Source organism: Bactrocera neohumeralis, unplaced genomic scaffold (assembly GCF_024586455.1).
Source record: "Bactrocera neohumeralis isolate Rockhampton unplaced genomic scaffold, APGP_CSIRO_Bneo_wtdbg2-racon-allhic-juicebox.fasta_v2 cluster10, whole genome shotgun sequence".
Lineage (NCBI taxonomy): Eukaryota > Metazoa > Arthropoda > Insecta > Diptera > Tephritidae > Bactrocera > Bactrocera neohumeralis.
Window position 1 is genome coordinate 3777395 of NW_026089623.1, and position 27151 is coordinate 3804545.

Genomic DNA, 27151 nt, shown 5'->3' on the forward strand with positions numbered 1-27151 from the left:
TTATTTGGTATTTTCATTGCTTATACACTTTTTTAGGAAACTATCTTAAATAACTAAATATATATGTATGTGTATATGTTTGTATGTATTGCAGCATATTCCTGCCAGCCAAAAGTGGTGAAAAAACTAGTGAAACAGTAGGTTTTGAAACCCTCAAAAGTAGTGGTGAGCTCGCCATAGGCCGCGTGAAGATTCTAACCACTTTTCCTCTCACACCTTCGTACACATATGATCATACATCTCTGTTGCGCTAGTTAATTTTTACCATAATGTAAAAAATGTGTACTCTTTATTTATACTCTTAAGACTAACTTATTACATCGTTCTTACTTCCATTTATACTAACTAGTATCTTTACTTATTACTAATTGATAGTTTGTTTAGATACAGATTATATTATTTGTTTAGGTTTGTTTACATACATATGTACTTATATTGTTTGCTTAGATACATTTGCTTTGTTTTAAGATAAGGTTGTTGTTGTTTTCAAACTCAATGTTGTTTTGATGCATTCTGTTTACTGAAACAAAAGGTTGTTTTAATGTTTGTTACTATTATAAGGAATACGTTCCTTCACTCGCTTATTCAGCAGTGTCATATAAATTATTTATGTAAGAATATAGCTGAAGTGCTCTACTTACCCTAATCGTCAGCTGATGCAGGGTTTCTTTTTTTGATTCCTAATTTTAAATTTTTGTGGAATTCTAAACAAATATTTAAAATTTAATTTTTATACCCTGAACAGGGTATATTAAGTTTGTCACGAAGTTTGTAACACCCAGAAGGAATCGTCGGAGACCCTATAAAGTATATATATAAATGATCAGTATGTTGAGCTGAGTCGATTTAGCCATGTCCGTCTGCCCGTCTGTCTGTCTGTATATATACGAACTAGTCCTTCAGTTTTTAAGATATCGCTTCGAAATTTTGCAAACGTCATTTTCTCTTCAAGAAGCTGCTCATTTGTCGGAACGGCCGATATCGGATCACTATAACATATAGCTGCCATACAAACTGAACGATCGGAATCAAATGCTTGTATGGAAAACTTTCACATTTGACAAGATGTATTCACGAAATTTGGAATATATTTCTAAGGCAGCAATGTAATCTCCGAAGAAATTGTTCAGATCGGTTAACTATAGCATATAGCTGCCATACAAACTGAACAATCGGAATCAAGTTCTTGTATGGACAACTTTCACATTTGACAAGATATATTAACGAAATTTAGTATATATTATTTTCTAAAGCAACAATGTACTCTCCGAAGAAATTGATCAGATCGGTTAACTATAGCATATAGCTTCCATACAAACTGAACACATAGTTACTAACAGAAATGCACCTGTGAAGGGTATTTAGCTTCGGTGCAACCGAAGTTAACGTTTTTTCTTTTTTTTATTATATTTTTTATTATTTTGTATTTTTAGTTGCTGTGGGCGTGCCAATGTCCTTGCCGTGGGATCCGAAAACTTTCATTGCTGATCATCCCTTCGTATTCATCATTCATGACCCTCATGCCATCTACTTTACTGGCCACATTGCCAGATTTTAGTTATGGAAGTTTAAGAAGCAGTTTTTACTGTCGCTTATATCTATTTAGTTTTTAAGAAACATTCATGAATTTGCACTTAAATATTTAATAAATCATAAGCTTACATATTGAAGCTTTTGTTGCTTTATTTTTCGATGGAGTTAGTATTTGCAATTAAAATAGAGCTGGTTGTTTTACATATAATGGATAATATTTATATAAGTACATACATTGTGACAAAACTCAGTACTCGGAAATTGTGATTAAATTCTCCGGGTAAGGGATATTTAAAAAAAAAAAAGTATATTGATAAGTTGGTCCTTAATTACTATGTCAAATATGAGCGGGATCTGTACACCAGTTTGTTTACAGCAGCTGCTTAAGTAGGTACACTTCAGTAGTGAGTTACGATTTTTCGTATCGATCGAAGAAAGAATTTCTCTCAATGTTAACATTTCTAACCAAAGTTTGTGTGCGCAATGCGAATGTTGGAAAAAGCTGACGGTGATTCAGTTTTATCAAAAACATAAGCCTACGAGTGGTACAAAGCCTTCAAAGACGCTTGAGAGATCGTTGAAGACATGCTTCTTTCGGGACGATCTTCAACCTTTTAAATTGATGAAAATATTAAAAAAGTGAAGGATATGGTTTTTGAAAATCGTCAGGCAAGTGTTAGAGACATAGCGAGACATCTCTCGCAAGTCTGTTATAATAAGTTTGGTGGATATTTTGGTTACGAAATTTAAAATTTGTTCCGGAGGGAGATACAGTCAATAACGAGTTCTTTTTAGTCGTATTTAGGTGTTTGCTTGAGATTATTCGTCGAAAACGGCCGGAATTGTGGAAGAAAAATTCATGATAATGCACCATCGCATCGAGTCACGATTGTGACGGAATTTAAAGCTGAAAACGCAATAAATACCATTGCTCAACTACCGCATTCACCAGATTCGGCTCCGTGGGATTTTTTCTTGTTCCCCAAACTGAAATAACATCTGTCATGAATTCAAAAGACAACGTAGGCTTTGCTTGTAGGTAACCACTTGCGGTAGTGATATAGCCTTTAAATGCCTAAAACTAATATCGAGTCGCTTTTGCAACTTTTTTTAAGACTTGTAGTTTCAAGGAAAACCAAGCACATAATTTAATGCTTTGAAAAAGAATTTAGCTTTGTTATTAAGATAAGGTTCACCTTTATATTGGAGAATTCGAATAAATTACAGCCGAGAAGCCAAATGCTCGACCACTTTTTTGTTGGAATTGGGGCATATCTCAGCGTTCAAAGCGGATATTCTCTCCCAAGAACAAACGACATAACCCCACCAAAAATAGTTCAGCGGTGTTAAATTGTATGTTCTTAATTTTTTATTTTATATTTATTGTTTTTTGGGCTTTATGGTGTTGATGGAACCAATACATCAATATCGGATTGGGTTGTTGGATTTTATTAGTCTGCAAACCACGGATCTTGGACTTAGCTCAAATTGTCGTCTTCTTCAATACTCTGCGCCACACCTGCAAGTGTCTTCGGTGGCACTGTGCAGTGTCTCTGAGGATGCGCCTTATCCATTATAGTAAGCCTGGTGAAAAACCAATCCATGGTTTCTCGAAGTACCGATTCTTCAGGAGGATTATATCGACCGAATATTGGACGTAGCAAAATGCAAAAGAGGTCATTATTTTGATAACAAATATGAATGATTTGCTATCGTTGTTCCGAAATAACTGCGTTCATTATGAAATGGCAGACGAAACTGAGTATACCTGTAAGCCAAATACCAGAACAGCTGTCAAAAATACTAACTCTGGAAAAAGTATTTCCTCATTGAAAACAATACATCTAAATAAAACCCCGTTTTTATTTTGTGTGATCATATGAAGTATGAATGCTAACAACGTCCACGCCTACGACAATCGGTTCTATGATATTGAACTTAACACATACTAGTATTTATATGGTATCAATGGACACTTTTCCCACAGTGTCCATACCTACAAAGGTTATAGTTGATCAATGTCGCCAGGGAACTCAATTTTTTGAAACATCTCTTGTGGACAACATATTTTAACTAGAAAAGCGTGTTGAAATTGAATTATATGCGCTAAACGGGCTTTTTTTAGCTAAAATTCATTGGCGAGAGTAAAATATTTTAAGAAGTTAACCACTCCAAAAGTAACCGATGAGTGAAAGTTCACAAGAGTTTCACCTCAAATAGAATGTGAGAAACAAGTCAACACTGGGAAGCAATATCGCCTGATATCTCTCCTTTTTCCAATTTGACGTTTGATGACTTTTTACTCTCGACCTTCCCTCGCCACCTGAGAATAGCTAGCCATTAGCTCTTGGAAAGTAGGCAGAGAAATGCTGTTGGTAATCGCCGGTAATTGCTTGAATTATGCAGGTTCAATTTACGTACTACGACAAATAAAAGAAGACATTAGAAATAAAAAATCCCAAGCTTTCAAAACCCCGCTTCCGAGCTAAAATGGTGAATTCTGCGAGTTATCTATTTTCGCAGAAGCCGAAAGCTATCATTAAGGGAACTGCTTTGCGGAAAAATAAGGTGGTAATTCTTGCCATACGCCAACGACGTAAAACATTTTAACCAACTTCGGACGCAACAAGCACCTCCCTTATATACCTAGCTTATTTCTTACATCAAAAGAAACTCCGCATGAGGCTTTGGTAATTACTTCACTTCCCAATTTCCTGGCTCCAAGGAAGCAACTCGCTTCCTAGACCTATCGTTAGATTACTACGTTGACAATAAGCCTTCTCTTCATTTAAACAGAGTTTAGGGTGAGGGATTTACTCAAAATTACTTACCATATAGTAAACAAAACGAAAACGTAAGCTTTGTTGCATTGCCTTGGGCAATAATTTATACCAAATTTTGTGGAGATATCCCGTCAAATATTAAAGTTTCCCATACCAGAGCTTGATTTCGTTCATTCAGTTTGTGTTGTGAATATATGCCATTGTGGCCCGATATTGGGGTTTCAGGCAAATGAACAGCTTCTTGGAGAAAAAAGGATTGTATGAAATTTCAGATTGAGATCTCGAAAATTTTGAGGGTAGTTCGGGCATATACAGACAGACAGAGGGGCAAAAAACGGCTTAACTGATTTAGCAGTGATGACTTATATAAATTTTATAGGGGCTCCGACATTCTCTTCTGGGTGTTACAAACTTGGTTGCAAACTTGATATGTTACAAAAATCAACGAAATAGTCCTGATCCCTTACTTATTTGACCTATTGTATGAATTTAAATTTATTGCTGCCAAAATACTTATTTGACCTATTGTATGAATTTAAATTTATTGCTGCCAAAATATTATATATGAATAATAATATAGAAAAGAAAGGCTTTGTTACTCTTGTAGTGATTTGTTTTCATTTTGATTGTGTTGCGTCTTGTTTCTTTATTTTTATTTTGTAACACTTCACTAAGCCCAAATTATTTTAAGAGTTGGTAAATAACTGATGCGGCTGGAATTTAAATTAAATAAAATTGAGTACGTGCGTGAGTATGTTTACTTTATGTCTGAATATACTAAAATAAAATTAATAAGCGTTTTCTTTGTCGCCTGAAACCAAAAATAGAAAACACCAAAAAAGTAGATCTCTTATAAAAAATAAAGCACAACAACAAATTACAACAAAATTTTTACTTTATTACTTGACCCACAAATTATGCCATTTTGGCTTTGATACTCCATCGAGTACGAATTTAATTCAAACGATTGCTTGTTGTTGTTTCATATGTATTGAACAGAGCAAATAAAAATCGATAAAATATTTTATACGAATCGAACGACCTAAGAACTTTTTACTGCAGTCGTGCGCGTACATCTGTACCCACTATCTGAGAATTGCTGATGTTCTTGTTACGTAAAGGTCGAGTAAGAAAAACCAGTATTTTTTGGAGAACTTCTTTGTGGTTCAATAGCACTGCTTTCAATGGCTTCTGTAAGAGCACTTCATTGAAAAGGGTTGCCAACTGTTTCAAATTAAATTTGCTGGGTATCACGACTACCCAAGCCGCAAATGAATGGTTTACAAAATGTAATGGGTTATCCAAGTAGAGGCTTTTTTCAATAGTCTTTTCTTGATAGATCACGCGTGACTCGTGACAAGCTGTCATGTTATTTTTGTTCCGTATTGTTTGGCAAAATTAACGCCGAAACAACGTTTACAAATCGTTTAACTTACGAAAATTCACGATCTAAAATGAATGTGCTTCGCTCAACTTATGATCCACATAATCGACCTACTGAGAGTACTATTCGCAACACCATCACCCAGTTTTAGATCCAGTATTCATTATTGGATAATATTCGGCCGAAGAGACCACGGAGCAGCCAGTGAAGAAAATATAGCAGCCGTAGCTGAGAGTGTACATGAAGACCGAAAAGAGTCGATTCGGTGCCGTTCGCAGCAACTCGGACTGACGTATGGAAGGACTTGGCGAATTTGAAGTCCAGATCTTAAATTGTAAGCATACAAAGCAAGGTTGAGCAAGAACTAAAGCCTCAATGCAACAATCAAAATTACCACATTTGGGACGAAGAGCAACATAAAGCGATTCAAGAGCTGCCATTTCATTTAGAAAAAACAGCGGTTAGGTGTGGTTTGTGGGCCGGTGGAATCATCTTCAAAAATGATGCCAATGAGAACGTAACCGTCAAAAGCCATGGTAACCGACTATTTGATGCTTGAATTGAAGCTCGTGATCTCGGCAATATTTAGTTTCAACAAGAGGACACCACTTCCCACACATCGTATCAATCAATGGATTTATTAAGGGCAGATAATTTTACGTTATAGGCAGGCCACCAAGATCGTGAGATTTCATCGAAAATTGAGTTCAAAGGATGGACGATCTGAGACGGAGCCGCGACCAACATTTGAAAGAGATAATCTTCAAAAATTAAATGCCAAGAATGTTCTTTCGAATGATAATAAACATACCCAAATAAGTTTGCTGAGCATCAATTGGTGCGACTGATTGCCGCATTAATAGGGTCCGAACGATAAAGGTGGTTAAACTAATTATACCCTAACAGGGTATATTAAGTTTGTCAAGAAGTTTATAACACCCAGAAGGAGGCGTCGGAGACACTATAAAGTATATATATAAATGATCAGTACGTTGAGCTGAGTCGATTTAGCCATTTCTAGTGCTAGTATTAAAAACTTTTGCATTTGACAAGATATATTCACGAAATTTGGTACAGATTACTTTCTAAGGCAACAATGTAATCTCCGAAGAAGTTGTTCAGATCGGCTTACTATAGCATATAGCTGCCATACAAACCGAACGATCGGAATCAAGGACTTGTATGGAAAACAATGCACCTGTGAAGGGTATATTAGCTTCGGTGCAGCCGAAGTTAACGCTATTTCTTGTTTTAGTTTTCTTTATTAATAAACAATTTTTACAGAATAACAACTATATTCAATAAAAAAATTATTAACATCTGAAAATAAAGATTAATTAAATACAATTATATAAAACGATAATACGTCTGAAAGAAAGATTAATTATATAAAAATCATAATAATATCTGAAAGAAAAGATTAATATTATCTGGAAAAATACAAAATATATTAAATACAAATAATAATAATATCTGAAAGAAATATTAATATTATATGATAATTTAAAAAATAAAACAAACAGTTTTTTAAATATTGTATTGGATTGTACAGGCCGCCTTAAACGCATAAAATACATATATATGTATGTATGTATTTATTTTTGCGTATTATATTGGACTGCGCAGTCCAATTTCAAACAACACACACTTATTTTCACATATGTACTTAATTATAATTTATATTTGCTGCTTAAATTAAAAAAATCACATAAAATCCATTCACTTACCTTCTTGTTGTACGAGCACGAATGACATGCATCTTTCAATCGTTTTTTATTACCCTTTTTTTGGGATTTTCTTTTGGCTCTATTGACAATTATGTTTTCTCATTCGTACTCATTCAAATAAATCAAGAAATGAAAAAAACTTTTTTTCATCGCATCTAGGTAAACAAAAAAATAACCCGAACATGTGCGTTGGTGTTAGTGCATAGAGAAAAAATGTTTAGTTGTATTGAAATATTTGAGGAAAGTGGTTAGCCGTGGTTGGCAGGGTTATTTATGCTGCTTTGATATGTGGTTGTTTTCAAGTATACCAGTGTTTCCCAAAGTGGGCGATAACGCCCCCTTGTGGGCGCTACAGGTATCAAGGGGGGCGGTAAGAGACCCAGAAAGAAAATGGGGGCGTTGTGTTGAGGCCTGGGGGGTTATTTGTAATTTTATTTAGCTAGGAGGCCTCTTAGACAACGACTACATGAGCTCTCGACTCTCAACAACAACTTGTGAACATCAAGCAAGATGACGACGGACTTCGAGCTTCGTACAATATCTCTTTGTTAATTGCTCAAAAAGGCAAACCACATAACATCGGAGAAGAGTTAATATTGCCAGCAATAAATGAAGTATTAACTACCGTGCTTCATAAACCGGCCGCAGATATTATCCGAAAAATTCCTTTGAGTAATAATTCTGTGCAAAGACGAATTACCAACTAATGAAGCATTGTTGTTGTCTTACGTGAGCTTTATTGAAGATGAGAAAATATGTGAAGAACTATTATTTGATAGAAATTTAGAGACAAAAGGCGAAACCATATTCAATATATTGACAAAGTTTTGCGATGAGAAATAAATTCCTTTGAAAAATATTATTTTAGTTGCTACGGATGGCGCTCCGGCTATGACAGGGTGCCATAAAGGCTTCATAGCGTACTCAAAAAATAAAATTCCAGATGTCCTTGGTGTACAATGCGTTATTCATAGACAACATTAAGTTGCTAGAAACTTAAGTGAAAAACTATTTCAATCACTGCGATATGTCATCAAAGCAGTCAATAAAATCCGCAACAGCTCTTTGAATGATAGATTATTTCATCAGCTTTGTATTACTAATGACGAGGATTTCAATCGTTTGTTGTTTCATACTGAAGTTCGTTGGCTATCAAGAGGCAATTGTCTGACTCGATTTTACAATCTGTTTGACTCTGTTATAGAGTTCTTGGAAGCTAAAGATACAGAATTTCAAGACAAGCTCATAACATCAAAGAATGATATAGTTTACATGACAGACCTGTATAAATTGTTCAACGACATGAATCTCCAACTGCAAGGCAATAAACTAAATTTAATTAAAACAAAAAACGTTTTTGCTGCTTTCGCAGCCAAACTGCTTCTACACAAAAAGAATCTGGGTAGACGTGAGTTTCACAATTTTCCAAATTTATCAGTATCATGCAGTAACGACGAATTGTTTGCCTACTGCCTACATTTGGAAAACCTCCACATTGACTTTACCCGAACGATACCAGGACATTTTGAACTTGGAAATACCAGACTGGGTGTTGGATCCATTTTCAAATGTCAACACAGCAATGTCACCTCAGCTGGAAGAAGAACTTATAGAATTGACAACAAACAAGGAAATAAAAATCAAGTTCAAAAAAGGTTACCAAAAATTTTGGCTACAAAAACCGATCTCGCAATTGTACCCTGGATTGTGGTCAATCGTTCAACGATTCTTGATAGCATTCCCATCGTCAGATTTGTGTGAACGTGGATTTAGTGCCGTGACAACACTGCTTACTAAAAAGAGAAATCGTTTGCTTGTTCCCGAACGTGGCGACTTGCGACTGTTCTTGAGTAAGTTGGAACCTGATATTAACAAACTTATTAAACAGCATCAGATTCATCCTTCACATTAGTTTTTATATATGGATCGATTATTTTAGTTTTATTTTTAATAAAATATTCTTTGTGTTAATACTATAAAGTTGTGTTTCAATAATCATTCTTATTGGCAGGTGGAGCCCGTAAGTGTTAACTTGAGACCTAAGCGCCGTTGTATGTTACCTACTGCGCTTAGGTTTCAAGTTGCTGGTTATAGTAAAAGTTTCGTTTAGAATTCTCCGTTAATATACATATATAGGTCACTATAATTAATTTGAAGTTATAGTGGTTTTTAAATAGGTGAAAAAATGGGGGCGCTAAAAAAATATTTATTCTCAAAGTGGGCGGTAGACAAAATAAGTTTGAGAACCACTGAAGTATACGATTCGATACATATGTTTGTGTGTGTGTTTAATGTTATCTCATCTGTAAATGTATGACTTGTGTCCCCATGCATTTTTATTATTATTGGATGCGTATTGCATGTAAATACTTGTGGCTGTTTATGTACATATGTGTGTATGTATGTTTCAAAATATATATTTATTTTTAATAATACTAAACAAGTAAGCATGTTCAATGATATTTGAACGCAAGATTACTCCTTTCTTCTTGGGTCTCTTGGCTGACGCGTTAGCCTCTTCAGCTGACCTCTGTCGCTCGGGTGCCACTGCCGGCTGTTCCAGCTTAAAATTATTAGAATTACTATCGCGTAATCAACGGTTTCTCGGAGCTCGATTGTATGCTCCTCGTTAGTTGACGGGTGCAGCTGTACTCTTCAACAGCACGTCGCTTCGCCGCACACCTTGCTTTCTTCGGGCCATCCACCTTAAAAATAGCGACACCTTTTCCATCTTCATCTCCTCTATGCATAGCAGCCATACTTTGTCTACCGTATTTGGTTCCGGCTGGTGGTGTTGTTGCCTTCCAAGACAGAGCTTTGCAAATGCTCTTTTAGGAAATACTTCCCTCTGGCTTTTTTTTGGTAGATTCGGTCTACTTCAATTCTTTTTTGTTTTTGCTAATTTAGTTCGAGTATAGGGGAATGTATGTCCTCTTGCTCATAGCACCCGCAACTGAAGTAAGGCCACCTTATTACGAAGGGCGGCACGGTATGCATGACACCTTACTGCAGCCATTTTTCGTACCGCCAACCATGATAAGACTCCCCATCTGAATACAGTGATAATGGGAAGCAGCGAACAACCAGTAAAGAAGTCAGTCTTTAGTTAAATTTCTCCCAACTGCAACAGAGGGGAACTGTTACCAGCCCGCCCTGACTTAGTCGGCACCCTTGTGGAGGGTTCATCGAGGAATTTTCGCCAACATTTTCTCCAATAAGCTGCTCATTCGTCAGAATCGCTGATATCGGACCACCAAAGCATATAGCTGCCATACAAAGATCAAAATCGGGAATTTTATACCCTGAGCAAGGTATATTAAGTTTGCCATGATGTTTGTCAGAGACCCTATAAAGCTGAACAAAAGACAAGCTTAATCAAATATTCCTTACCACTGGTGGGGGAAAATAAATGATAGTCAAGTCTTGTTCTGTAAGAACTATTTCATTCTACGAGAACTATTTTAGTCTGATTTTATTTAGAGTTTTCACGTATTTATATACAATTTTAAGAACTATCTTAACTATCTTAATATATGTGTATGTGTGCATGTTCATATGTATTGACGCATATTGTTTATTGCTGCTTGACGTGGGGTTGTCTTTAAGTGTACAATTTAATACATGTGTATGTGTGTTTGTTTAATGTTATCTCTTCTGTAAATTTATGACTTGTGTCCCATGCATTTTTATTATTATTAGATGTACATTGCATTTAAATCAGTGAAGCGCTTTACCTAGCCCGCGGGCGGCCGACTTTATAGCTCTTTCACAGATTCGCTCACACGTATTAGTCAAGCGCTCTCTATACAAAAAATGGAAAATTAATGTGCATTTGAAAATCACTTGATCAACGACTGTTGACTGCTACGCATGTAATTTGTATGTGCGCGCTGATTAACAATTTTACTGTGTTTAATATTGAGTGGGAAAACAAGTTTTTGTTTTCCGAAAACTTTTTCGGTAATGCTGAGTGTTTAGTTTGTAAACACATATCTAAACGAAATAGGAAGTACTATATTAAAAGGCATTATAGCGGAAACCATTCTATTTATGAATCGGTAACGGGCAGTTCTAGAGAATTATTTATATGCCAACTAAAAAAACCGTTTTATGAGCAATTCAGGGAATTGCGAGAACGGAGTTTTTTTTAAAGATATGTGTCAAAAGGTTTTTCAATGTTTCAGTACTATAGGTCAGGAAGTTTTCGCTGCTATCAGTTCAATACCTTTATCACGGACAACTAAAACTCGACGCACTGAAGTAATAGGCTGACATATTTATAATATGACTATGCGAAGGGTGTAAGAAAGCAAGTATTTTTCCATATGTATTAACGAGAGTACAGATATATCCGATGTGAACCGATTAATTATTTATGTAAAAACGGCAGATGAAAACTTCGATATAAAAGTGGACTTGCTTTCGGTTGTATCTATGCATGGCCATGTGACTGGTAATATTCTGTATAATGCTATATATTCAAATGTCCTTGCAGTCTTTGATATAACTAAATTAAGTAGCATATGTACTGATGGTGCTCAAGTCATGGTAGGTAGAAATGAAGGACTTTCTGGAACTCTAAGCAAGAACGGATACAATTTCCCTTTTTTTCACTGCATTATACATTAACAAGCCCTATTTGCAAAGTGTTTGAATACGACCAATGCAATGCAAGTTTCTGTAAAAATTATAAATAGGATTAGGGGAGGCCGAAATTCTTTACGGCATAGAAAATTCAAGAAGTTTTTAAAAGAAATCGATGCAGATTATGGTGACCTCTTACTGTTTACAGAGGTTCGTTGGTTAAGTCGCGGAAAAAGTTTAAAGCGAGTTTTTGATTTGCGCGGAAATTGTCTTATTTTTAGAAAACGATTCGTCAGCAGAGTCCCAAGAACTTCTTATATCTTTTAGAGATAAATATTTTATATTAGATCTAGCTTTTCTTGTGGACATAAGTGAACAAATTAATCAGTTGAATTTGACCTTACAAGGTCGCGATAAACAAATATTCGATTTAGTCTTAGCAATTGAAAAATTTCACCATAAATTAAGCTTGCTTATTAATAATTTTAAAGAAAACGACCTCACTGTTCTAAGAAGAACACGCTTTATTGTAGAAAAATATTCTAACCATGCAAGGCTGCAAGAATATCAACCAATCCTTCATATATTGCAGAGTATTGCATGTGGTTGTTTATGTACGTACATATGTACATATGTACGTTTGAAAATAGATATTTATTTTTAATTGTATTTCGGCTTTGCTGATAAGTGAGCATTTTCAATGATATTTGAACATATTGCCGAGGGAAAGAAATTAGTATTTAAAAAATTAGTTGACTGTATAACTTATTACAATAGCTAGAATATTTCTTACCTTATTTGTAAAGAATATATAAATGTCTAAATATAAGTACTATGTTAATATATTCCGCCTTTTTGAATCAATGAACCTGTTCAATTTTGAACAAAGCATATACGTATATACAAATGAACGTCATGACGATCTGAATCGATTTAACCATGCCCGTCAGTCCGTCTGTCCGTCTATATTTATGCGAAATCCCTCTGTTTTTGAGATATTGATTTGAAATTTTGCACCTTTCCCTTTTCAAAAAGCTGCTCATTTGTCGAAACGGCTAATATCGGACCACTATACTGAACGATCGAAATAAGGTAATGGAAAGTTTTTTTCATTTGACGAAATATTAGAATTATTGAATAAGACAATGGTGAAATACTCGAAGATATTGTTTATCTGAATCAAGTTCTATTTGAAAACTACTTCATTTGAATAGATATCTTTTGAAACTATTATCCAGATCAATTTTTAATTAAAAATACTATAATAAAAACGTAAAAACGAAACATCATTAGATCTATTTACTATAGTGCTTACTTAGATTATATGGTAAAAATTATAATGCAAAACACACATCAGAGAATTACTCTCAATTCACTTAAAATGAGATCGGTTTAACCGTTCGTATGAATATTAACTCGATTAGTATTAATAAGTAGACGACTTTCGACTATCCGGATACAGTAAATCGAATGTTATTATTCGAATAGTACCATATCCGGCTAACCGGATTGGTCGAATACCAAAAGCTCTAGTTCGTACATATCTATGTTTATACAACTATATATTGATAAATACACACATGTATGAAGGCATATAAGTTTCGTGCGCTTTCCACAAAACGATTGGTCATTATAGCTGAAAGCTTAGTACATCTTGAGAGAAAAAGTGGTAAACCTTTTTGAAGTTAAAACTACATAAACTACATGAAATACATAATTATATCAATTTATCAACAGTCACAAAAATCAAATTGGGCAAAATCTGTGCATAAAAAAGGCTTGTCTCACCATTTTTAAGTTGGGATAAATTATAACAAATTAGCAATTAAATCTTTTTAATTTGCTCTCATTTAAGTTTCGTACCTTATTTGAAACTTCTTCATATTGTTATATTTTGATTGTGCTGGTTGGTCAAGCGATGTGAAGGAAAATGTAATAAAAACTGAAATATTAAAAAAGAAATATCCTCCAGAATTCTTCTAGTTGACCACCGCGCTAACTTTGCTTGTTGTCTAGCCAGAGGAATTCAGCTTATGCCATGGGTCAAGATGTAAGGGCAAAACTAAGAAAGAAAGCACCGACCGAACGCTTACAAAACAAAAAAAGAAATATGTGCACACTAGCGGACCAAAAAAAAATTACAACTAAATAAAAATTTCATAGACTTTTGTAAAAATGAGGGCAGTCGGAGTACTGCCACTCCTACCCCTCGTAGATGTAAAATATTAAAAATTGTGTAATATGTAAACGTTTCAATTGTTTATAAAAATGAATTTATTTTATGCAAAAATGGAGAGTATAAAGTAAAAAAGTTGATGTTTTTAAATGTTTACGTTTATTAGTGAGTGCATTTCGGGCAAACACAACCGGATTTCCCGACAGCTACAAATTTGTCTAAGGAAGAACATTAATAACAGGCATGTGAGATAATTTTTTAAATGCATTACAATATAACCATACATCATTCCAAATCCTGTTCAATATCAACTTCTAACTCAAAAGAATATTCAGAGAGCATCGCTATATCGTCGTCCGAACTACAATTTTCATCATCATCTTCATGACGGGACGTAGAAGCCACGTCTAAATTGTCTGGAACAGCAGGCAACTCTAAAAGTTCAGTAACTTTATGTGGGATTCTTCGGATTAATTTATTTTTAGTACGATTATTTAAGCAGATACTTGATAACAAAGGGTCAGAAGAATCCATAGCTCTATTAAACACATCGACAATATTGTTACTTCGTGAATTTTTCCTCGCATGAGCAATACGATCTTTTTTGAAAAACTTATTCTTGCTTCTGATGCATTTTCGCCTAGGCAGCCAACTGGTACTAAAGACGCCTCCATTATTTGTGCCGAATGAACTAAAATCTTGTGGACTGTTGCCGACATTGGGTACCAATCGTACTTATTGAAATATAAATCGGCAGTATCTATACAGAAATCATTGAACTTTTTAAAATTAATGCGAAATTCGCACGAAATCGACACCAGTATTATATGAAAATGTCTCAATAGATCAATGTCAATATTAGTAATTGATGCAAATAGTTCTAAGTTAGCGATATTCTCGTCGTTTGTTGAGCCACATCCATTTGACTTAGGTTTGTTAATATGCAATCCCATTTTCTCCCAAAAATTTTTCTGAATTTCCTGTTTTCTTTGCTTAATGGTATTTTTTTCTTCCGGACTCCTTACTTCCAGAAATCGTATCCAAACATGTAATGGACTGACGCCGTACTTTAAAGTGCTTGGTTTTGGTTCAAAAACAGGAGATTTTAGATCTCTTATAGACATAAATTGTTTCGGACTTGCACCACAAATAGGACAAGATTGAGTAGAATTTGCTCCGGTTAATATGTTTAAAACCTTGCCATCTATCAATGTCATATTTAAATCATACCTAATGATAATTTCCGTACCATCCTCCAAGTCCCATTTTAACGGCGCTAAACTAGATATTTGCAGATCTAATTAGTTTTTTTCAGCTAAAATATGTTCTTTAGTTTCTTTAACGTACTCAACTTTAATTGGTCTGCAAAACCGTATGGATTGAGGGGTGCGGTTAAGCCAAATGATCCGATTCGAAAATGATATTAATTTAAGAGGTATAATTGAGGTTACAAAGAGGGACTGATCAAAGGACTCAGGCGTGTTTTCGTTAAACATCTGTTTGAACATACTCTGTCTTGTTGAACCATCGAAACCGTAGCTAAATATCAATGTAGCTTCATTTATATCTGAGAGTTGTTCAATAACTTCTTTTTGTAGCAATAAAATTCTTTTGGCAGTGTGGTCTACCAGTTTTTGTAAAGGAACTTCTACGTAAGTTTCACAATTCGTTATCTCCTCTGGCCGGCAGTGAAGCTTGCATTCAATTAACTTATGGTACGCAGGGTATATGTCACAATTACGAGCTTTGTTCAGTAATCGCATGTTTACATACTGTTGCTTGCTCAAGTTATTCTCTAATAAAAACACTAAAGCTTCTTCTGCAGATAACGCAATTAGACTTTTCGTTGTAGAAACAATAATTTTCTTAATTTTCGATGGCCTTGTCGGAGATTTAAGCGACTGTTTCAACACAAATCTTAAATCAGGTTCATTTGCAGATCGTGCTGCATTAGGGTCATTTTGTTACTCCGAAGTCACATCTGAGGCAAGTTTTCTCTTCAAACGATCACTCGCCTCACTATAAATAAGTTGTGGTCTTCCTCTTTTACATTTGCGACCAATTATGAAATTTGTCTCACCCTCTAGCCATTCATTATTATATTGCTTAAAACGAGTTAATGACCTTTGGTATTTGATCCATTTTCGATTTATGAATGAACGAAGATTCTCAATTCTCTTTTTAAACGCTTCCAATTCTTCTTCATTTATATTTTTATTTATTTCATGGATAATCCAATTCTCTGCTACATCTTTATTTTTCTTATTTTGTAGCCATACATTAAAAATGTCTTTATTTTTGAGGTTAATCGATTCTGAAAATATATGTACATTATTTCCATCATTCGCAAAAATTCGCAAAAATTTTAATAACCACATGAAAGTACACATTATCACCTTTAACCTGATATATTGTTTATACAAAAGGGACCAAAATGAAGTAACGCTCACATCCACAGAACACAAACACGATTGATAAATTTACACAACAAAACCACATATTTACACGTAATTAAAACTCGCTCACAACAATGATTAAAAAAATGCTAGCTATTCCATTTTATATAAAATACCTTGATAACTATTTTCCATTTTTAGAAAGAAAAAAAATGTTCACCCTTCAATATTAGAAACACTTGCGTTTTGAGTTATTATTTTTCATACGAATCACGAAAAACCATATGATTGAAATGTCATCTTTGAACGTACGGTAAATGAATAGGCTTGCCATATGTCCATATAATTTTTTTTTTTAAGATAAGAATAGTGGTATTAATTATATGTATTAATTTCCTTTTTTGAACGTTGCAAAAAAAAAATGGTTTTTTTCCAAAAAAAAGCGGTCCGCTGGCCCATAGTGCAATGGTTTCTATAGTAATAATTAGATAATTAAAACCCCCATTATACTTTTTGGTTTCGACCATATTCAGGAAAAAAAATATTTAGATTTGAATTTTAATCGAACAATTTATTGGAAAGAAATTTTATAATTAAATTTTAATTCGCAATGTAGATTATTATATCTATCGAAAAAAGATAATAGTGATGTGTTATAACAGGTGGCGCAAAAATTACCTTCCATTCCCCATCACTTTGGCCAGAACTTCCGGCGATAAAATCAAATCAGGCGATCTTGCTGACCAGTGCAAATCGCCAAAACGGGAGATTAGATTATCCAAAGAAAATTACAAAATTACGCTTTACAAATCTTTCAAACTATGTAAATACATATACTCGTAAATATGAATTAACACGAATTATTTATTAAACGGCTTGCGAAAAATCAATATGTTGCAAGATATCTTCATACATTTTGTAATGACTGTGAATAAGTTTGTACTCAGTATATTGGAAAGCACTGTGTTAATTAAAACAAAAATATCGGTTTTATGCTGAAAACAATTGGTTTTTTTTTTAATAAAATTTATTTGAATAAACAATTTTATATTTCATAAATTTATTTAATATGAATATCGACGGGTGAGGCCGCGACACTCAAATTCCGGGGGCGATTTGTCGGTGCTGGCGATCAAGTTGACGTGGAGCGTGGTTGACTTGTATGATTAAGGGAGAGTAGCGTGAGGTGTTATCGCGACGCAGGGTATAAGCGAAAGTAATCATAAACAGCGATGATCCAATCCTTTTGATAGATGACATCTGATGTGGTGAAATCCAATGTGTCCCCAGGTGTGGTGTATTGGTGGTGTGGTGTTGTGTCTAGCTAGGGTGCGCCAGTTTTTCCCGGGTAGAGTGGGTGGAGGCTTAACTCATTTAAACAGACTGTATGCCTGCGCTTAGTTGTACAAAGCTCAACACTTTCAATTTGAAATAACTACGTGTACGTAGGTTGCTATATATATTTCTGGCCTAAATAGGCTTATTTATCAACGAAAATGTTTTTTTTTTGTCGATTGCTGTGTTGTTTCAGTGTTTCGGGCTCATACGCATAGATCTATGATTCGTCCTGTGACGATCTTATAAACGTCTTTTGAAGCACCGCGATCGTATTTTTTCAGCATTTCTTTACACCAATCCACACGAGCCTTTTTTTGAGCGATTGTCAAATTGTGCGGGATCCAACGAGAACAAACCTTTTTTACGGCCATGTGTTCATGCAATATCGAATGTATGCTGGTGGGAGAAATGCATAGGCATGCCTCTATCTGAAGGTATGTTACATGACGGTCTTGCATTATCAGATCACGTACGGCATCGATGTTTTCTGGCACAACGGCTGCTTTTTGGATGACCTTCACGGAATTCGTCTTTGAGCGAGCGTCGGCCACGATTGAATTCGTTGTACCAGTTTTTCACAGTGCTATAGGATGGTGCTTCATAGCCATTCAAAGATTTTAGTTCATCGATGCACTCTTGTCGAGATAATCCACGTCGAAATTTGTGAAAAATGATCGCACGAAAATGTTCGAGTTAATTCCATTTTTGGCCGAGATGAATTTTTTAATTCCCTGTAAATAAAACAATTCACGATTAAATGACAAAACGTTCTGAGTTATGTTATGCTAAAAAATGTCAAACTTTCCAATGGAAATTTCAGATTGCAGATTAACACTTAGTGTTGCCCTAGGTCAGAATATATATAGCAGCCCTCGTACACAAAAAAATGTGTGTGTAAAATATATCAATAAAAACGCACCATTACTTTTATAGATCTTCAGCTATATATCTATAAATTTGAAAAAAAAATAATAATAGTACTAGATCTTCGTATATTGCCTTTTATATTTCGGTATCGAAAATAGCATTTTTGTTTTTCAGAATGTTTTTCATTAAGAGTTTTACATGTGTTTGAACCAATGTTCAATTTTGACACCATTTCCAAAACATGTGTTCTGAACGCATCGACTGCCTCTTCAGGTGTCGAAAAACGTTGACCTATTAGTTTATCGTTTACGTACGGATAAAAAGGAGTCATTTGGTCCAAAGTCTGGAGTATACGGTGGATGACTTATCGAATTGATGTTTTAAGTATTAAAAAATGAAGTTGTTTCAGTTGATGTGTGAGAGTTTGCATTGCAAACGCGTAAATTCCCGTTCTATCAGCTCTCACGATTCCTTTTTTCACCAATCGACAAATTTTGTAGCATTCAACGTGAACGTTTGTTTTTACAGTCATGCATGTGGATGGGTTTCCAAATCCCGAAATATAAAAGGCAACCTACGTAGTAGGCACTGAGAATTGAATTATTTTTTATGAAATTGATTTGAACACTGTTTAGTTATAATCGTGTTTTGGTTGTGCAATTTAAAAGTTGTGCAAAATGCTAAATAATCAAAAGAAATTAGTTCGTTACCAAAAAATTCGCATATTGGCTTTAAATGAAAAAAATTCATATTCTCGGCAAATAGCAGAGGAAGGGCGGGAGTTGCTTTGCGACCTCTACACTATGTTGATGGAATAATTAATGCATAAAAATATGCAAAAGTGGTTAAACATTTTTTAGTATGCGCAATAGAAGAGCATCTATTTGCGGATAGCCTAATTTTTCAGGATGACTCAGAGCCATGCCAACGTGTAAAATCACTAAGTTTTGATTGGATATGATTCTATTCAGCTCAATTTTTTATTTTTAGTTAGCAACGCTTATGGCACATAATGATTTGTGAAGTTGCCAAAGATAGGCCAACAAATAAGGATTTTAGAACTGGTTTGGAACGGTTCCTTTATAAGGAAATCTTATCGTCAATAATAAGGCCATTATTGAATCTAAAGAGATACGACCCGTTTTTTTTTTAAATTGTACACTTTTATTATTATTTTTAATTTATTTTCTATCCTAACAAATAACAAATTTACTCTATGAAGACAAAGAAATTAAAATTGTCCTAATATTCTAATTTTGTAAACAAATTGCTCATGTGGTGTTATTTCAATTATATTTGGTGGTTTTTTGATCGTAAGTTTATTGTGGAGACTGTACTCACAGTAACAGAACCGGAGCGAAACGCTTCCTTCGTTAGTGTATCGAAGAGCCTGTAATATATATACAAACTTCTTTATAAATTTAACGGATGAGTTTAACGGACAATTGTGGTATCGACCTGTCTCTTCTTTTATTTTCGTTCCATTTTTTCTGTATACATTTCTTCTTCTTAATTGGCGGAGACACCGCTTACGCGATTATAACCGAGTTAACAACAGCGCGCCAGTCGTTTCTTCTTTTCGCTACGTGGCGCCAATATTCCAAGCGAAGCCAGGTCCTTCTCCACTTGGTCCTTCCAACGGAGTGGAGGTCTTCCTCTTCCTCTGCTTCCCCCGGCGGGTACTGCGTCGAATAATTTCAGAGCTGGAGTGTGTTCGTCCATCCGGACAACATGACCTAGCCAGCGTAGCCGCTGTCTTTTAATTCGCTGAACTATGTCGATGTCGTCGTATATCTCGTACAGCTCATCGTTCCATCGAATGCGGTATTCGCCGTGGAAAACGCGCAAAGGACCATAAATCTTTCGCAGAACTTTTCTCTCGAAAACTCGCAACGTCGACTCATCCGTTGTTAACATCATCCAAGACTCTGCACCATATAGCAGGACGGGAATTATGAGTGACCTATAGAGTTTGGTTTTTGTTTGTCGAGAGAGGACTTTGCTTCTCAATTGCCTACTCAGTCCGAAGTAACACCTGTTGGCTAGAGTTATCGTGCGTTGGATTTCTTGGCTGATGTTGTTGGTGGTGTTTACGCTGGTTCCTAAGATAGACGAAATTATCTACGACTTCAAAGTTATGACTGTCAACAGTGACGTGAGTGCCAAGTTGCGAGTGCGACGACTGTTTGTTTGATGACAGGAGATATTTCGTTTTGCCCTCGTTCACTGCCAGACCCATTTGTTTTGCTTCCTTGTCCAGCTTGGAGAAAGCAGAACTAACGGCGCGGGTGTTGAGGCCGATGATATCAATATCATCAGCATACGCCAGCAGCTGTACACTCTTATAAAAGATGGTACCTTCTCTACTTAGTTCTGCAGCTCGAACTATTTTCTCCAGAAGCAGGTTGAAAAAGTCGCACGATAGGGAATCGCCTTGTCTGAAACCTCGTTTGGTATCGGAGGGCTGGGAGAGGTCCTTCTCGATTTTGACGGAGCTTTTGTTGTTGCTCAACGTCAGCTTACACAGCCGTATTAGTTTTGCGGGGATACCAAATTCAGACATCGCGGCATAGAGGCAGTTCCTTTTCGTGCTGTCGAAAGCAGCTTTGAAATCGACGAAGAGGTGGTGTGTGTCGATTCTCCTTTCACGGGTCTTTTCCAAGATTTCGCGCGTGGTGTCTCTGGTCAGTTGTTGACGTGGCAGGTCTGAAGCCACACTGATAAGGTCCAATCAGTTTGTTGACGGTGGGCTTTAATCTTTCACACAATACGCTCGATAGAACCTTATATGCGACGTTGAGGAGGCTAATCCCACGGTAGTTGGCGCAGATTGTGGGGTCTCCTTTTTTATGGATTGGGCATAGCACACTTAAATTCCAATCGTTGGGCATGCTTTTGTCCGACCATATTTTGCAAAGAAGCTGATGCATGCTCCTTATCAGTTCTTCGCCGCCGTGTTTGAACAGCTCGGCCGGTAATCCATCGGCCCCTGCCGCTTTGTTGTTCTTCAGGCGGGCAATTGCTATTCGAACTTCCTCATGGTCGGGTAATGGAACGTCTCTCCTGGCGTTGTGCATTCTCTGCCATTCAGCAGGCTGGAGAAGTGTTCCCTCCATTCAAGTATGCTCTGGGCATCGGTCACTCCATCACCTTTGGGGGTTCTACTGGTATGCATCCGGTCTTGAAACCTTCTGTAAGCCGCCGCATTTTTTCGTAGAATTTTCGAGCATTACCCCTGTCGGCCAGCTTATCAAGCTCTTCATACTCACGCATTTCGGCCTCTTTCTTTTTCTGTCTGCAGATGCGTCTCGCTTCCCTCTTCAATTCTCGATACCTATCCCATCCCGCACGTGTTGTGGTCGATCGTAACGTTGCGAGGTAGGCAGCCTGTTTTCTCTCCGCTGCGGCGCGGCACTCCTCGTCGTACCAGTTGTTCTTTTGCACTTTCCGAAAACCAAAGGTTGCGGATGCAGCTGTACGTAAGGAGTTTGAAATGCCGTCCCACAGTTCCCTTATACCGAGTTGTTGATGAGTGCTCTCAGAGAGCAGGAGTGCAAGCCGAGTAGAAAATCGTTCGGCAGTCTGTTGTGATTGCAGCTTTTCGACCTCGAACCTTCCTTGTGTTTGTTGGCGTGCGTTTTTTGCTGCACAGATGCGGGTGCGAATCTTGGCTGCAACAAGATAGTGGTCCGAGTCGATGTTAGGACCTCGGAGCGCACGCACATCTAAAACACTGGAGCCGTCTTCCGTCTATCACAACATGATCGATCTGGTTGGTAGTTTTTCGATCCGGAGACAGCCAGGTAGCTTGATGAAGTTTTTGTGCTGGAATCTAGTACTACAGATAACCATATTTCGGGCCCCGGCGAAGTCGATCAGCCTCAACCCATTTGGGGATGTTTCCTCGTGGAGGCTGAATTTACCGACCGTAGTGCCGAAGATACCTTCTTTGCCCACCCTGGCGTTAAAGTCGCCAAGCACGATTTTGACATCGTGGCGGGGGCAGCCTCATAAGCGCGCTCCAAGCGCTCATAAAGGCATCTTTGGTCACATCGTCCTTCTCTTCCGTCGGGCGTAGGCGCAAATCAGCGATATGTTGAAGAACGATTGTGGCTATTCATTCACCGGAGTGAATGATAGTACTCGGCGACGGAGTCTCTCTCCCACCACGAATCCAACACCAAACTTGCGCTCCTTTATATGGCCACTGTAGTAAATGTCACAAGGACCTATTCGTCTCTGTCCTTGTTCCGTCCATCGCATTTCTTGGACGGCGGTGATGTCAGCCTTTATTTTCGCGAGGACATCAACCAGCTGGGCAGCGGCACCTTCCCAATTAAGGGACCGGACATTCCGGGTGCATGCCCTCAATTCGTAGTCCTTATTTCGTTTGCCATGGTCGTCATCAAAAGGGGGGTCTCTCATCCGAGGCTGATTGCTAATTTTCATTGGTAGAATTTTTTTACGTGGCGGGTCCCAAACCCAGCGCACAACCCTGCGGAGGGGATGTTTCGCCTTCTCACTTTAGCTCGCCTTCAAACGGATGTTCTTAGACTACCCAGAGGATACTTGGTCAAAGACCGGAAGTAGTGAGCTGCTTGAGTCATATGTAAAAGAATCGTTTCTGGCCATTCCCAAGTGAATGGCGATCAGAGAACTTTCCTCACTTGCGTGAACTTCTATATATGACTCCATCTTCCACATTTCTGCATATATATAAAACTTATTTATTACATAAAAAGCGAAGTCATTGCGTTCATAGAGAGTATATGAGATGGGCGTAAAACCGAGGCTTTATTTATCCATATTACCATTGTGTGAATTTTGAGGTATCTCTCTTGGTTCGTAAGAGTAGAGTGAGTTTCCATTTGGAATGCGCACTTAACTATTACTGAAGCCCCTTCTCTACGTCAAAGGGACCAACTTAAAGGAGTTCAAATCCTTAATTCTTTTAAATTTTAAAAACAAAAATAATTAAATCACTACTTCTTGGAGGCCGTTCAATGTCGAAATTTATTTAAATGACTGAATATCTAAACTTTTCTTGCAATAATTTGGTTGCTGCTTGTGCTGTATGGCACATCGCCCTGTCTTGTTGGAACCAAGATCAACTTCTTCCATTTGCGGCCATAAAAAGTTGGTTATCATTGATCTATACCGCTCTCCATTGACAATAACGATGTCACCAGTTTCGAAAGCAGCACGGACCGATGATTCCAGCAGACCATAAGCTACACCAATTTATAAATTTCGGTGGATGTAGTGGTTGTTGGTGAATAACTCTTGGATTTTCTTCACACCAAAGTCGAGAGTTTTGTTTATTTACCGCACCACTCTGATGAAACTGAGCTTCATCAGAGAAGGTAAATTTTAAAATTTATTGAATCGCTACAATTCTTTAAAAACTTTAAAAATAGGCTCTTTCTGCGTTGATGCTGCTCTGGCGGCGCGATTTCCAAGCATTGAAGGCGTCACCGAAGGCATTCTCCGGAATAGCCTTGAGAGCCGAGGTGCTTGTGCTTGGTTCCCCTCTGTCGTCTCAAAACAATCGGAAGAATGCCTCCTTGTCTCGGGATCATACTCAAAGATCCATTACTCATCACCTGTGATCACGTTATTCAAAAATTGGGGGTCACTTTCACACATGTTCAAATTTTCTTGCCACATTTTCACTCAACGCAATTTCTGGTCGTCAGTGAGCACTTTTGGGATCATCTTCGCGACACCTTGCACATGTTCAAGTGCTCCGTCATAATGTTATGAACCACAAATATTGATAACTTGAACATCTGGGCAATTAAACGAATACTTATGCTGGTATTGTCACTGGCGAAGCGAATGCATTGGCGAGTCGAATGTTTTAGGCGAAAATTCGCCATGTTCATATTGTGACTGGCCAATGAACATTCGCCAGAGAACGTATAATATAGAGAAGGTTCAACTACGGACAAGCGTGTGAACTGTCAAGAGCTAACAAAATCCTATTAGTGGATTTCACCACTTTTGGCTCGGCAGGAGAAATTTTAACAGAAATGAGTGAACAGAGCTGAGAATTCAATGAAAATTATGCTCAGAAATATACACTGCTTTTACAGACGCATGTTGGCCTCTTGGCTTATATTTTTATACGTTTACATGCAATCATATCTGTTTAAATGAGTTAAGCACCCACCCACTCTACCAGGAAAAAACTGGCGCACCCTAATAAGACAGCTTAGTTCACCACAGCTGAGAACACGACAACACAACTCACCATGCCTATACACCAATAAACTTATCAAAAAGGATGGAAAACGAGAAAGCAGACATTCGCTTACACACTGCGCCGCGTCGACATTTTCTCATATTTTTACTCCTTCTACAAATCCGCCAGATCTCAACACTTTCATTATCTACAATTCGATCGGTACAAGCCGCGAATCAACAATCGCTTTATACTTGCGCTTCTACACTGCGCCGCGGATTTCCCACCATTTGCTTTGGTCATCATTGTTTCGCCTGCGCCGACTTACAGCGATTCAACGCTTTTACCAAAATACATATATTTTCGCAAAACATTATTCTGTAAACAAACGATAATTTTAAATAAATTGTACCTGTTAAATAAATAACTTTTTTCTCATTTTAATCACTCGCGCGAGTGGGTGGTATTGGCCAATAAATTGGGTCGGTAATTAACTATGGTCCTTCGAGCCTTACCGAAAGGCACCTTCGGATTTTTATAAAAAAAAAAAAACAGAAAACACTACATTAAAATACATAAGATTTAATTACATATATTAAAACCAATTGAGTGGACAAAAATAGTGCAGTAAATTAATAAGAAAACAAGAAAAATTGTGCAGTGACACACAAAAAAACCTATAAACATATATTCACGGTGTGTTACAAGAATGGTGGAGTGACAAAAAAACAAAACTAAATTCGGTAACAAAGTGCAGTGACATAAAGTGCAAAAACGAACAAAAACAAAAAATAAAACTAAAAACCTAAAAAATACAAACATATTTACAAAAAATAAATGGAAGTGCAAGAAAACAAAAACATAAAAACACTGTGCGCGAATTCCTGCTGTAAAACAAATATATTATATATACCAACAAATTAAACGGGCGCGAATTTTAAACAAAATAGAACAAATAATATCAACAAAAAAAAAAAAATAATAACACAGACAGCCGGGCGCGAAAGCCCAAACTAAAAGCATATAAATACAACAAACACTATTCGGGCGGGAACAAAACCAAACAAACACAACAGGTCCAACCAACTGAGAGAAGCGGAGGAGCAAAATTGGCGGGAAAAACATACATACATACGTATACCAAAGGCGCACTTTACATATAAAAGGAATACCAAGTGAGCCTATCAAGTATCATATATACACATATGCATATATACAAATACCAAATTTAGATGCCTAGGTACGCTTACCTTAGTGTATTCAAATATGTACACATATTAACAAAAAAAATTCAAATACTTCCCATATTTTCCGGCATACCTCTTAAATGTTTAATAAAACAAAAAGCAGGATTCTATAAACTAAATAAGCAAAAGCACACATGTACAATAATCAAAATTGTAACATTTTAAATAAAACAAAAAAAGAAAAATACAAAAGCAAACATACATATATTCAAACATATTTCTCCATACCTCTTTTAATTTTATATATTTGTACATATAAAAATATACATAAGTGCATAATCTATATGGACTTTATACATACATAAGTACAAAACAAATCGCAGTTAAACAAAAATTGTGCACGCACAATATACAATATATTCACATATTCTAAGCCCACATTGGCAATTATCCGTCAATACCTCTTGTTCGTTGACAAACAAAAACAAGCATACAAAAGCGAATTGATCTCTCTAACGAGCTCTCAATTGCTTAAGAACTAAAACAATCCAAACAGAATTACAAAAAACATTACAGCATATTCTTTGTACATATACATTAGCACATACTTATGAACAAAGCACATTGATCTCTTCAACGAGCTCTCAATTGCACAAAAATACATACATACAAGTCCAAGTATTAGGGTGTGCCTAAATACTAACAAAAGGACGGAAAAAGTTTTAATAAATTAAAAGTGCTGATTTGACAAAAATAAATCGTCTAAATAATAAATAAATAAAATCAAAGACATTTTTAAACTTAAAACTAAAATATAAAATATATAAATATATATTATTATTTGCAAATAAATAGAAACGGTAATAATAACACGATATAACATACTCGTTTTTACCAACCTAAGTCAAAACACTATTTACCTAAAAGAGTATTCGGTTTTAAGCAATAAAAAAAAAAACAAAATGGCTAATAACGAAAAAACTCAAAATACA

The 27151-nt window shown here is 36.3% G+C and overlaps 1 protein-coding gene across 1 annotated transcript in view; it reads right to left on the reverse strand.

Moving 5' to 3' along the window:
- LOC126764842 (uncharacterized) overlaps window positions 1–27151 on the reverse strand; it is a 99934-nt gene that overhangs the window by 45293 nt on the left and 27490 nt on the right. The gene's annotated exons all lie outside the window — the stretch shown is intronic.